Below are 14,684 nucleotides of genomic sequence, written 5' to 3' on the forward strand. Positions count from 1 at the left end.
TTGTATGGGCAGGCATAATCTACAGACAACGAACACAATTGCATTTTATCAATGGCAATTTGAATGCACAGAGATATCGTGACAAGATCCTGAGGCCCATTGTTGTGCCGTTCATCCGCCGCCATCACCTTATGTTTCAGCATGATAATGCACAGCTCCATGTCGCAATGATCTGTACACAATTCCTGGAAGCTGAAAATGTCCCAGTTCTTCCTTGGCCTGCATACTCACCAGATATGTCACCCATTGACCAATTTTGGGATGCTCTGGATCGCGTGTACGACAATGTGTTCCAATTCCCGCCAATATCCAGTAACTTCACACAGTCACTGAAAGGAGTGGCACAACATTCCACAGGCCAAAATCAAATGGCGTTGTATTAGGCAAATGGTGGTCACACCAGGTACTGAGTGGATATCTGATCCATGCCCCTACCTTTTCTAAGGTATCTGTGACTAACAGATTCATATTTGTATTAACAGTAATGTGAAATTCATAGATTAGGGCCTAATAAATTTATTGCAATTTTATATGTCGCTTGTTTCTATCAATTGAAAAGACATTGGCAACTTTGTATTTTTAGTTACCGTTGTTCTGAAGTTATCGGCAGTCACAGAGAAACAGAATCAGATGGTTGATCTATGTTTAGCATAGATCTTCTGTATATAAAGTGACGTGGGAGGGCACTTAGCTCATCTGAGGCAGGCGTTAGATTATGGGCATTTCAACAACCAACTACAACGTTAATAATGATGGTTTTGGGGAACATCTCAGAGATTTAACGATGCTCCTATGAATGTTCTAACAATGAAATTTGCCGTAAGATGCTTTTGTGAAACAGGGCCCTGGTTGTGTTGGGTTTTATTCAGGTTTGGGGTCAATTCCATTTCAATTCAGGAAGTTAACCAACATCCAATTCCAAATTGTACTAATTGAAAAGCATTGTGGAGAATTGGAATATGAATTTCAGTGTATTTCCTAAATTGTCTGGAATTAAAATGGAATTGACCCCAACCCTATCATTACTGTCTACTGGAATTAACTCTGCCTTTAGTTAGCCTATTCTGTATTTAAAAATAAAATAAAGTTTAATGTTTATAATACACCTGACTGCTTTTGGGGAGAATATGCATATTTCTCATGAATTGGGATCTGTACTAATAAACAGAACTTTATGTATTAAGTGTTTTTAATCGTTTCAGATGGGATCTTGTAAATAGCCACTTTCAAAGGGATAGAGGGCAGTATTTTCACATCCGGATGAAAAGCGTGCCCAAAGTAAACTGCCTGTTACTCAGGCCCAGAAGCTAGGAAATGCATATAATTGGTAGATTTGGATAGAAAACCCTCTAAAGTTTCTAAAACCGTTACAATAATGTCTGTAAGTATAACAGAACTGATTTGGCAGACCCCGAGGACAAACCATCCAGGCAGAAGAAAAATTGAGGTCATAGTATTTCCCATGAGATTTCTATTGAAAGCCCTATTTAATAGGAACCTGGTTGCAGTTCCTATGGCTTCCACTAGATGTCAACGGTCTTTAAAAATTGGTTGATTGGCATTTATTATATCGTTTTGTGTCGACACCTGATTTTCATGTGTTTGTATGTGGGGCGCTGTCCTCAGATAATCACATGGGCTGCTTTCGCCGTAGCCTTTTTGAAATCTGACACTGCGGCTGGATTAACACGAAGTTAAGCTTTATTTTGATGTATTGATGTATTGATGTATATTATTGATGCAAATGTTTGTATGAACATAACAAGATTCAACAACTGAGACATAAACTGAACATGTTCCACAGACATGTGACTAACAGAAATTGAATGATGTGTCCCTGAACAAAGGGGGGGTGGGGGGGGTGGGGGGTCAAAATCAAAAGTAACAGTCAGTATCTGGTGTGGCCACCAGCTGCATTAAGTACTGCAGTGCATCTCCTCCTTATGGACTGCACCAGATTTGCCAGTTCTTGCTGTGAGATGTTACCTCACTTTTCCACCAAGGCACCTGCAAGTTCCTTGACATTTCTGAGGGGAATGGCCCTAGCTCTCACCCTCTGATCCAACAGGTCCCAGACGTGCTCAATGGGATTGAGATCCGGGCTCTTCACTGGCCATGGCTGAACACTGACATTCCTGTCTTGCATGAAATCAAGCACCGAACGAGCAGTATGGCTGGTGGCATTGTCATGCTGGAGGATGAGCCTACAGGAAGGGTACCACATGAGGGAGGAGGATGTCTTCCCTGTAATGCACAGCGTTGAGATTGCCTGCAATGACAACAAGCTCAGTCCGATGATGCTGTGACACACCGCCCCAGACCATGACCCTCCACCTCCAAATCGATCCCGCTCCCGAGTACAGGCCTAAGCGTAACACTCGACAATAAACGTGAATCCAACATCACCCACGGTGAGACAAAACCGTGACTCGTCAGTGAAGAGTACTTTTTGCCAGTCCTGTCTGGTCCAACGGCAGTAGGTTTGTGCCCATAGGCGATGTTGTTGCCGGTGATGTCTGGGGAGGATCTAACTTACAACAGGCCTACAAATCCTCAGTCCAGCCTCTCTCAGCCTATTGAGGACAGTCTGAGCACTGATGGAGGGATTGTGCATTCCTGCCATGACTCAATCAGTTGTTGTTGCCATGCAGTACCTGTCCCGCAGGTGTGATGTTCAGATGTACCGATCCTGTGCATGTGTTGTAACACGTGGTCTGCCACTGCGAGGACAATCAGCTGTCTGCCCTGTCTCCCTGTAGCGCTGTCTTAGGCATCTAACAGTATGGACATTGCAATTAATTGCCCTGGCCACATCTGCAGTCCTCACGTCTCCTTGCAGCATGCCTAAGGCATGTTCACACAGATGCGCAGGGACCCTGGGCATCTATCTTTTGATGTGTTTCAAAATCAGTAGAAAGGCCTCTTTAGTGTACTAAGTTTTCATAACTGTGACCTTAATTGCCTACCGTCTGTAAGCTGTTAGTGTCTTAACGACCGTTCCACAGGTGCATGTTCATTAATTGTTAATGATTCATTGAACAAGCCTGGAAAACAGTGTTTAAACCCTTTACAATGAGGATCTGTGAAGTTATTATTTTTACAAATGATCTTTGAAAGACAGGGTCCTGAAAAAGGGACGTTTCTTTTTTTGCTGAGTTTATAAAAATATTTCCATCATGGTTCATGAATGTCTCTGCAACATCAGTAAACTACAATAAATCTTGTGAACCACAGTATACCAATCTTTACTCCATGCTCCCAGCATAAAGAGGAGATAGTGACCAAGCCATGAGGTCAAAGGAATTGTCCGTAGAGCTCCGAGATAGGATTGTGTCGATGCACAGATCTGGGGAATGGTACCCAAAAATGATGCAGCATTGAAGGTCCCCAAGAACACAGTGGCCTTCATCATTCTTAAATGTAAGCTTGGTCAAACTGAGCAATAAGGGGAGAAGGGCCTGGGTCAGGGAGGATATTAGGAACCTGATTGTCACTCTGACAGAGCTCCAGAGTTCCTCTGTGGAGATGGGTGAACCTTCCAGATGGACCACCATCTCTGCAGCACTCCACCAATCAGGCCTTTTTTATTTTTATTTTATCTTTATTTAACTAGGCAAGTCAGTTAAGAACAAATTCTTATTTTCAATGACGGCCTAGGAACAGTGGGTTAACTGCCTGTTCAGGGGCAGAACGACAGATTTGTACCTTGTCAGCTTGGGGGTTTTGAACTTGCAACTCTCCGGTTACTAGTCCAACTCTCTAACCACTAGGCTACCCTGCCGCCCCAATGCCAAGTGTCACATCTGGAGGAAACCTGGCACCATCCCTACAGTGAAGCAAGCTGTAGGCATCATCATCCTATGGGGATGTTTTTCATCGGCAGGGACTAGGAGACTAGTCAAGATCGAGGGAAAGATGAACAGAGCAAAGTACAGAGATCCTTGATGAAAACCTTCTCCAGAGCTCTCATGACCTCAGACTGGGGTGAAGGTTCACCTTCCAACAGGAATATGACCCTAAGCACACAGCCAAGACAACGCAGGAGTTGCTTCTGGATAAGTCTTTGAATGTCCTTGAGTGGCCCAGCCAGAACCCGGACTTGAACCTGATCAAACATCTCTGGAGAGTCCTGAAAACAGCTGGGCCGCGAAACTCCCCATCCAACCTGACAGAGCTTGAGAGGATCTGCAGAGAAGAATAGGACAAACTCCAATATTGGGCCAATATTGTAGTGTCATACCCAAGAAGACCCAAGGCTGTAATTGCTGCCAAAGGTGGTTCAACTAAGTAAAGGGTCTGAATACTTATGTAAATGTGATATTTCCGTTTTTTATTTGTAATGCATTTGCTTTGCTTTGTTTTTGCTTTGTCCTTATAGGGTATTGTGTGTAGATTGATGAGGGGGAAAACTATTTAGTCAATTATAGAATAAGGCTTTAACGTAACAAAATGTAGAAAATGTCAAGGGGTCTGAATACTTTCCCGAATGCACTGTATATTCCACAATTTGACGACATCACTGAACTGTTCTTTGAAAATTGTTGATGTGGTCAGCATGGTCAGACAAAACACAAAGTCTAGGTTTCTCTGAGGACACGAGTGACTTTACCTAAATGTCTGTCTGTCTGTCTGTCTGTCTGTCTGTCTGTCTGTCTGTCTGTCTGTCTGTCTGTCTGTCTGTCTGTCTGTCTGTCTGTCTTTGTCTGCTACTCTGTATATGTTGCTATTTGGGATATGTTCCACGTTGCGTCCAACAACAACATTGACGAATACGCTGATTTGGGGAGCGAGTTCATTAGAAAGGGCATTGACGATGTTATACCCACAGCAACGATTAAAAACATTCCCAAACCAGAAACTGTGGATTTATGGCAGCATTCGCGCGAAACTGAAAGGACAAGAGGAATACTTATGTGAGAATGCTGTTCATCGACTACAGCTCAGCATTTAACACCATAGTACCCTCCAAACTCGTCATCAAGCTCGAGACCCTGGGTGTCGACCCCGCCCTGTGCAACTGGGTACTGGACTTCCTGACGGGCCGCCCCCATGTGGTGAGGGTAGGTAACAACATCTCCACCCCGCTGATCCTCAACACTGGGGCCCACAAGGGTGCGTTCTGAGCCCTCTCCTGTACTCCCTGTTCACCCATGACTGCGTGGCCATGCACACCTCCAACTCAATCATCAAGTTTGCGGACGACACAACAGTGGTAGGCTTGATTACCAACAACGACAAGATGGCCTACAGGGAGGAGGTGAGGGCCCTCGGAGTGTGGTGTCAGGAAAATAACCTCACACTCAACAAAACAAAGGAGATGATTGTGGACTTCAGGAAACAGCAGAGGGAGCACCCCCCTATCCACATTGACGGGACAGTAGTGGAGAGGGTAGTTGTTTTAAGTTCCTCGGCATACACATCACGGACAAACTGAATTGGTCCACCCACACAGACAGCGTTGTGAAGAAGAATGTTCAAACAAGTTGGCCATAATTAATACCTTTCCACTAGTGTACAGTTACTGTGCCTCCCAATACCTAGAATGTTGTATTCAAATCTGCAGCTAAAATCCTAATTGAAAGCTTTTGGAGATCGAGAGCATCCTGTCGGGCTTTATCACCGCCTGGTACGGCAACTGCTCCGCCCACAACCGTAAGGCTCTCCAGAGGGTAGTGAGGTCTGCACAACGCATCACCGGGGGCAAACTACCTACCCTGCAGGACACCTACAGCACCCGATGTCACAGGAAGGCCATAAAGATCATCAAGGACAACAACCACCCGAGCAACTGCCTGTTCACCCCGCTATCATCCAGAAGGCGAGGTCAGTACAGGTGCATCAAAGCAGGGACCGCGAGACTGAAAAACAGCTTCTATCTCAAGGCCTTCAGACTGTTAAACAGCCATCACTAATATTGAGTGGCTGCTGCCAACATACTGACTCAACTCCAGCCACTTTAATAATGGAAATTGATGGAAATTGATGGAAAAATGTATCACTAGCACTTTAAACAATGGCACTTAATATAATATAATATTTGATAAGAGAATTTCCAATCCCAATGATAATAACAATCAATCAATAGCTTTGACCAATCCCCGAGGTTTGTAAGATCATGGGTATAATAATAATTAGTCAAAGACTTATACAAAAGGTTAGTACAGTTTATTCAGAGAACGTTCTAAAGTCAAGAATACAAAACAATTAATTTTATACTGACTTCTCACACCCACACATTCACACAACCATACGCACACACACACACAAACAGACACACACACATGTCCTGCTACCCAGCCACCAGAGGTTTGTTCTTGACACATACTCCCTGTTCTCTCCCAATCTCTAGTCAGGTCAGCACCAAGCTCAGACAGTCTGTGTTTATAATACCATAAAGACATATGGTCTTTACCCTAATTCTGACTAGGACTACACATTTATTGATTATGATTTCATACATTCTAATCAATTCCATACAATTATATGTTTCAGGGCGGAATATTCTAATCATTCAATTAACAGACAATTCTCACCTATCAATATCATCTACTGCATCTTTATCACTAGCCACTTTAAACTATGCCACTTTGTTTACATATCCTACATTACTCATCCCATATGTACAGTGCCTTGCGAAAGTATTCGGCCCCCTTGAACTTTGCGACCTTTTGCCACATTTCAGGCTTCAAACGTAAAGATATAAAACTGTATTTTTTTGTGAAGAATCAACAACAAGTGGGACACAATCATGAAGTGGAACGAGATTTATTGGATATTTCAAACCTTTTTAACAAATCAAAAACTGATAAATTGGGCGTGCAAAATTGTCAGGATTTGGCCAGGGTTGTTCCGGGTTTTGGTCACTAGATGCCCCCATTGTGCTTTTTGACCTTATGTTTTTTCCCTTGTTCCCCATTATTATTTGCACCTGTGCCTCGTTTACCCTGATTGTATTTAAACCCTTAGTTTCCCTCAGTTCTGTGCTCTGTGTTTGTATGTTAGCACCCAGCCCTAGTGTTCTGTGTATTCTTGTCGTTTCCGGTGGATGCTCTTGTGGAATTCTGTTTTTGTTTTCGAGTATCTCTTGAGGTTTTTTTGTGCTATTCCTACCACCTTTTGGATTTGCCATTTTTTGTATTGAAGGACTTCTCCTTTTTACTTTATTAAATACACTGTCTTAAGTACTGCTGTGTCTGCCTCATCTTCTGGGTTCTGCTGACTATTCGTGGCTCAGTTGGTTAAGTGACTGTTTCTCACTCCGGAGACCCAGGTTCATAACCGGGTCCTGACAGAAACACAGAGCCAAAAATGAACCCAGAGGCAGCCAGTTCCCAGGACCTTTTTGCCATGCTGTCCCACCACCAGGAGACTGTCCAACGCCACGAAGCCGCCCTGGTTCAGCAAGAGGCCTTAATGGCTAGACATTCTCATCTTCTGTCGGAGATGCTGACTTCCATTAAGCAAATATCTGATCGTCTTACCCCGGCAACAGTTCCCGTCCCAGTACCTCAGATTCACGTACCCATGGCAGTTAACCCCCTGGCTGAACCTCGTCTTCCACCTCCCCAACGGTTCTCAGGTGATCCAAGTGCTTGTAAAGGGTTTCTCACCCAATGTTCTCTCTCCTTTGAGCTACAACCCTCGTCGTTTCCCACCGACCGGTCTAAGATCGCTTATATCATCACCCTGCTGTCGGAAAAAGCCCTGGCCTGGGCTACTGCTGTGTGGGATGCCCATAGTTCCTGCTGTGCCAGCTACTCTGCCTTTGCTGAGGAATTCAAACGAGTGTTTCAAGGCCCAAGCAGTGGTTCTGACTCAGCCAAACAGCTCCTGACTCTCCACCAAGGTTGGCGCAGCGTGACGGACTATGCCATCCAGTTCCGCACGGTGGCAGCAGCAAGTGGCTGGAACAACGAGGCGCTCACGGTGTGCTTTCTGAAAGGCCTTTCCGACACTATCCAAGATGAACTGGCCACTCGGGAACCACCGGACAATCTCGAGTCCCTGATCAAGTTGGCCTCACGCATTGACCAGCGTCTGAGAGAGAGAGAACTCAACCGTAGACCTCTAGCCCCTATCAGTCCCAGCTCCGAGTCCCCACCTTTATCCTCGCTGGCTCCATCGGAACCCATGCAGATTGGACGCATCTCCCAGGCTGAGAGAGACCGCCGGATGAGGGAGCGACGCTGTCTATATTGCGGCAAACCGGGCCATTTCCGTTCCACGTGTCCCGGGCTCCAGGGAAACGCTCTGTCCCGTACAGACCGGGGGAACTGTAACGGGAAACATAACCTCCTCCCATCCGTCCAACTCCCGTCTGCTCATTCCAGTCACCCTCTCCTGGGACAACCACAAGCTTCACCTTCAAGCCTTGGTAGACTCTGGAGCCGCAGGTAACTTCATGGATGGTGTCTGGGCGAAGGAGAATGGCATTCCTCTGAACCTCTAAGTGAACCCATGAGGGTCACTACATTGGATGGAAGCCCTTTGGGATCTGGACTTGTCACTCATGTCACTACCTCCTTGCGACTTTCAGTTTCACAACACCAGGAATTGATGAACTTTCATTTGATCTCCTGTTCCGAGTTCCCTCTCGTCCTTGGATACCCCTGGCTTCACAGCCATAACCCTCACATCGACTGGTCTGTGGGCACTATCAAGCAGTGGGGTCCTACGTGCCAAGCTACTTGTATTTTCCAGAATTCCCGAGTTCTACTCCCGAGTCTTTAGAATCCATCGACCTGACCCGAGTTCCCGAGTGTTACCATGACCTCAAACTGGTGTTTAGCAAACAGAGGGCCACCATGCTACCACCCCATAGACCTTACGATTGCCCCATCGACCTGTTTCCGGGCACTTGCCCCCCCAGGGGTCGGATCTTTTCCCTATCTCCACCCGAACGAGCTGCTATGGATACCTACATCAAGGACGCTCTGGAAGCAGGCCCCATGCGTCCATCCACCTCCCCGTCGGGAGCAGGGTTTTTCTTTGTGGCCAAGAAAGACGGTGGATTACGTCCTTGCATCGACTACCGGGGACTCAATGCCATAACCGTCCGTAACCGTTACCCGCTACCCCTTATGGCCACAGCCTTCGAGCTGCTCCAGGAAGCAGTTGTTTTCACTAAGCTTGACCTGCGGAACGCATACCATCTTGTGCGGATCAGACCTGGTGACGAGTGGAAGACCGCTTTCAACACGCCTACTGGTCACTATGAATACTTGGTGATGCCCTTCGGCCTGACCAACGCCCCAGCGGTGTTCCAAGCGCTCATAAACGATGTGCTTAGGGATATGCTTAACATATTTGTGTTCGTTTACTTGGATGACATCCTCATCTTTTCGAGCTCCTTCAAGAACACACTAAGCATGTCAGACAAGTACTCAAACGCCTCCTGGACAGCCATCTGTACGTTAAGCCGGAAAAATGTGAATTCCATTCATCCCGAGTACAATTCCTGGGATTTGTAGTGGAACCCGGTCGAGTCCAAATGGACCCCAGGAAGGTAGGGGCGGTAGCGGATTGGCCCACCCCCAAATCCGTTAAGGAAGTTCAGCGTTTCCTGGGCTTCACAAACTTTTACCGCAAGTTCATCAAGAACTTCAGCTTGGTGGCAGCCCCTCTCTCAGCTTTAACCAAGGGTGGCAATGCAAGGTTTTTGTGGGGAAGAGAAGCTGAGACGGCCTTCCAAGGACTCAAGCAGCGCGTTCTCTCTGCTCCCATCCTGATACTACCGACTACGGATGAACCATTTGTGGTGGAGGTAGACGCATCAGAGGTTGGTGTTGGAGCTGTCCTGTCTCAGAGGGGTGAAGACAAGAAGCTTCATCCGTGCGCTTTCTTCTCACACCGGCTTACCCCGACTGAGAGGAACTACGATGTGGGGGATCGTGAACTCCTAGCGGTTAAGATGGCATTGAAGGAATGGAGACACTGGCTCGAGGGGGCTTCTCACCCGTTTCAAGTGCTTACGGACCACAAAAATCTGGAGTATATCCAGCAGGCGAAGCGGTTGAACTCTAGACAAGCTAGATGGTCTCTTTTCTTCAATCGATTCCAGTTTATCCTCACCTATCGGCCCGGGTCGAAGAATCTCAAACCGGATGCCCTGTCCCGAGTCTACGCTCCTGCCATTCGAGATGACACGGACATGCCTGTCCTTCCTGCTGCTAAGATTGTGGCTCCGATCTCGTGGCAAGTTGAGGATACCGTGAGACGTGCTCAAGCTAGCGAACCGGACCCGAAAGGAGGTCCTGCCAATCGGTTGTTTGTCCCCAAGGCAGTGAGGACTCAGGTCCTTCTGTGGGGGCACTCCTCTCGTCTCACCTGTCATCCGGGCGTAGGTCGCACCTTGGAGTTCATCCAGCGTAAGTTCTGGTGGCCTACCATAAGAGAAGACGTTGCCACTTTCGTCAATGCCTGTCCCGTGTGCTGCCAGGGCAAATCTTCTCACCTCCGCCCTCAAGGACTCCTTCACCCTTTACCTGTTCCCCACAGACCCTGGTCCCATATCTCATTGGACTTTATTACTGGACTTCCTCCATCCCGTGGCAATACTACTATCCTAGTCATAATCGACAGGTTTTCAAAGGCGGCCAGGTTCGTCCCTCTGACTAAGTTACCTTCTGCCAAGGAAACGGCTGAGTTGGTAATTAATCATGTGTTCCGAGTCTTCGGCATTCCTCAAGATATGGTTTCTGACAGAGGTCCCCAGTTCGCCTCAAGGTTTTGGAAGGCCTTCTGCCAACTCATGGGGGCTTCTGCCAGTCTATCTTCAGGGTACCATCCGGAGTCCAACGGCCAAACAGAGAGGATGAATCAAGAGCTGGAAACCACCCTCCGATGTATGACTCGTGACAACCCGTCCACATGGTCATCCTTTATTGTTTGGGCCGAATACGCGCACAACACCTTGCGCTCCTCCTCCACTGGTATGTCCCCGCACGAGTGTCAGTTTGGCTATGCTCCTCCATTGTTCCCGGACCAGGAGGCAGAAGTCAGAGTGCCTTCAGCCTTGAAGTTCGTCAGACGCTGTCGGCTTATGTGGAGGAAGACCCGTCTTAATCTTATGCGTTCCTCACAGAGGTACCAACAACAAGCCAACAGACGTCGCCGTCCCGGGCCTACCCTGCGCCCCGGCCAGAGAGTCTGGCTCTCCACAAGAGACTTACCTCTACGGGTGGAGTCTCGCAAGCTGTCCCAAAATACATCGGTCCCTTCAAGGTTGCCAGGAGAGTTAACCCAGTTTCTTATCGCCTACACTTACCCAGATCCCTTAAGATTAATCCCACATTTCACATTTCATTGTTAAAACCTGTTGTTTTTTCTCCCCTTGTCCCGGCAGACAGACCTCCCCCTCCGCCTCGTGTCATTGGAGGCCAGCCGGCTTATACCGTCCATCGGATACTGGATTCCCGCCGGGTGCAGCGGTCCTGGCAGTATCTGGTGGACTGGGAAGGCTACGGTCCCGAGGAGCGCTCCTGGGTTCCTGCCAAAGACATCCTGGACCCTGACCTCATTCGTCAGTTCAGGGCCCTCCACCCTGAGAGAGCTGGTAGGAACGTCAGGAGCCGTTCCTAGGGGGATTCTGTCAGGATTTGGCCAGGGTTGTTCCGGGTTTTGGTCACTAGATGCCCCCATTGTGCTTTTTGACCTTATGTTTTTTCCCTTGTTCCCCATTATTATTTGCACCTGTGCCTCGTTTACCCTGATTGTATTTAAACCCTTAGTTTCCCTCAGTTCTGTGCTCTGTGTTTGTATGTTAGCACCCAGCCCTAGTGTTCTGTGTATTCTTGTCGTTTCCGGTGGATGCTCTTGTGGAATTCTGATTTTGTTTTCGAGTATCTCTTGAGGTTTTTTTGTGCTATTCCTACCACCTTTTGGATTTGCCATTTTTTGTATTGAAGGAACCAAGACCTGGCCATCCCTCTAAACTTTCAGCTCATACAAGGAGAAGACAGATCAGAGATGCAGCCAAGAGGCCCATGATCACTCTGGATGAACTGCAGAGATCTACAGCTGAGGTGGGAGACTCTGTCCATAGGACAACAATCAGTCGTATATTGCACAAATCTGGCCTTTATGGAAGAGTGGCAAGAAGAAAGCCATTTCTTAAAGATATCCATAAAAAGTGTTGTTTAAAGTTTGCCACAAGCCACCTGGGAGACACACCAAACATGTGGAAGAAGGTGCTCTGGTCAGATGAAACCAAAATTTTACTTTTTGGCAACAATGCAAAATGTTATGTTTGGCGTAAAAGCAACACAGCTCATCACGCTGAACACACCATCCCCACTGTCAAACATGGTGGTGGCAGCATCATGGTTTGGGCCTGCTTTTCTTCAGCAGGGACATGGAAGATGGTTAAAATTGATGGGAAGATGGATGGAGCCAAATACAGGACCATTCTGGAAGAAAACCTGATGGAGTCTGCAAAAGACCTGAGACTGGGACGGAGATTTGTCTTCCAACAAGACAATGATCCAAAACATAAAGCAAAATCTACAATGGAATGGTTTAAAAATAAACATATCCAGGTGTTAGAATGGCCAAGTCAAAGTCCAGACCTGAATCCAATCGAGAATCTGTGGAAAGAACTGAAAACTGCTGTTCACAAATGCTCTCCATCCAACCTCACTGAGCTCGAGCTGTTTTGCAAGGAGGAATGGGAAAAAAATTCAGTCTCTCGATGTGCAAAACTGATAGAGACATACCCCAAGCGACTTACAGCTGTAATCGCAGCAAAAGGTGGCGCTACAAAGTATTAACTTAAGGGGGCTGAATAACTTTGCACGCCCAATTTTTCAGTTTTTGATTTGTTAAAAAAGTTTGAAATATCCAATAAATGTCGTTCCACTTCATGATTGTGTCCCACTTGTTGTTGATTCTTCACAAAAAAATACAGTTTTATATCTTTATGTTTGAAGCCTGAAATGTGGCAAAAGGTCGCAAAGTTCAAGGGGGCCGAATACTTTCGCAAGGCACTGTATATACTGTACTCAATACCATCCACTGCATCTTGCCTATGCCGTTCTGTACCATCACTCATTCATATATCTTTATGCACATATTCTTTATCCCCTTACACTTGTGTGTATAAGATAGTAGTTTTGGAATTGTTAGGTTAGATTACTCGTTGGTTATTACTGCATTGTCGGAACTAGAAGCACAAGAATTTCGCTACACAAGCATTAACATCTGCTAACTATGTGTATGTGACAAATAAAATTTGATTTGATTTGATATTGTTATCTTGCGATGAAGAATGAAATAAAACATGTCCCACTCTGTAAACCCAACTTTTGGCTTTCTGGAGGTGACTGTATCTGAACCCGGGAAAGGCCTACCGCCCGCCAAGGCTTCATGGCTGAAGGCTCCCGCCATCTCACTGCCTTCATCACACCGTGGAGATTGTGTGCGAGGATCCCCTTTGGGCTGATAAACACTCCTGTAGCATTGCAAATGAGCATGAAGGAGATGCTGGACTGCAAGATGAGTGCTGTATCCCTTGTCCGAATGATGTTCTCTGCTACCCCAAGTCCATTGAAGAACATGTTGAGGGAGGTTTGAGAACACTACAACGCCACGGGGAGAGCTAAGCAAGGAGAAGGTGAAAGGTTCCCCGTTGCCATCCAGAACTCCAGTGAGATGGATGGATGAACATCAGACTATCCTTGAGAGGCACATCCACAGACTATTGAATCCACCTCTACTAGCCTATTCCGACTTCGTCTAAACCTTCCCACTCCACACTGACGCCTCAGAACAAGATCTTAGAGCTGTTCTTCACCAACGACAGAATGGGAAGCTCAGAGTTGTCGGGTATGTTTCAAGAACTCTCACGCCTGAGGAGAAGAACTACCACCTTCACTCTGACAAACTTGAGTTCCTTGAATTGAAGTGGGCTGTGTGTGAGAAGTCCAAAGACTACATCTTCTATGCTCCACATTTCACCATCTACACGGACAACAACATCCTGACATACAGTTGAAGTCAGAAGTTTACATACACTTAGGTTGGAGTCATTAAAACTCGTTTTCAACCACTCAACACATTTCTTGTTAACAAACTATAGTTTTGTCAAGTCGGTTAGGACATCTACTGTGTGCATGACACAAGTAATTTTTCCAACAATTGTTTACAGACAGATTATTTCACTTATGACTGTATCACAATTCCAGTGGGTCAAAAGTTTACATACACTAAGTTGACTGTGCCTTTAAACAGCTTGGAAAATTCCAGAAAATGATGTCATGGCTTTAGAAGCTTCTGTTAGGCTAATTGACATCATTTGAGTCAATTGGGAGTGTACCTGTGGATGAATTTAAAGGCCAACCTACAAACTCAATGCCTCTTTCTTTGCTTGACATCATGAGAAAATCAAAAGAAATCAGCCAAGACCTCAGAAAAAAATGTGTAAACCTCCACAAGTCTGGTTCATCCTTGAGAGCAATTTCCAAACACCTGAAGGTGCCATGTTCATCTGTACAAACAATAGTATGCAAGTATAAACACCATGAGACCACGCAGCCGTCATACCGCTCAGGAAGGAGACGCGTTCTGTCTCCCTGAGATGAACGTACTTTGGGGCGAAAGGTGCAAATCAATCCCAGAACAACAGCAAAGGACCTTGTGAAGATGCTGGAAGAAACAGGTACAAAAGTAACTATATCCACAGTAAAATG

This window comes from Oncorhynchus masou, chromosome 6, assembly GCF_036934945.1.
Source record: "Oncorhynchus masou masou isolate Uvic2021 chromosome 6, UVic_Omas_1.1, whole genome shotgun sequence".
In the NCBI taxonomy this organism is placed as follows: Eukaryota; Metazoa; Chordata; class Actinopteri; order Salmoniformes; family Salmonidae; genus Oncorhynchus; species Oncorhynchus masou.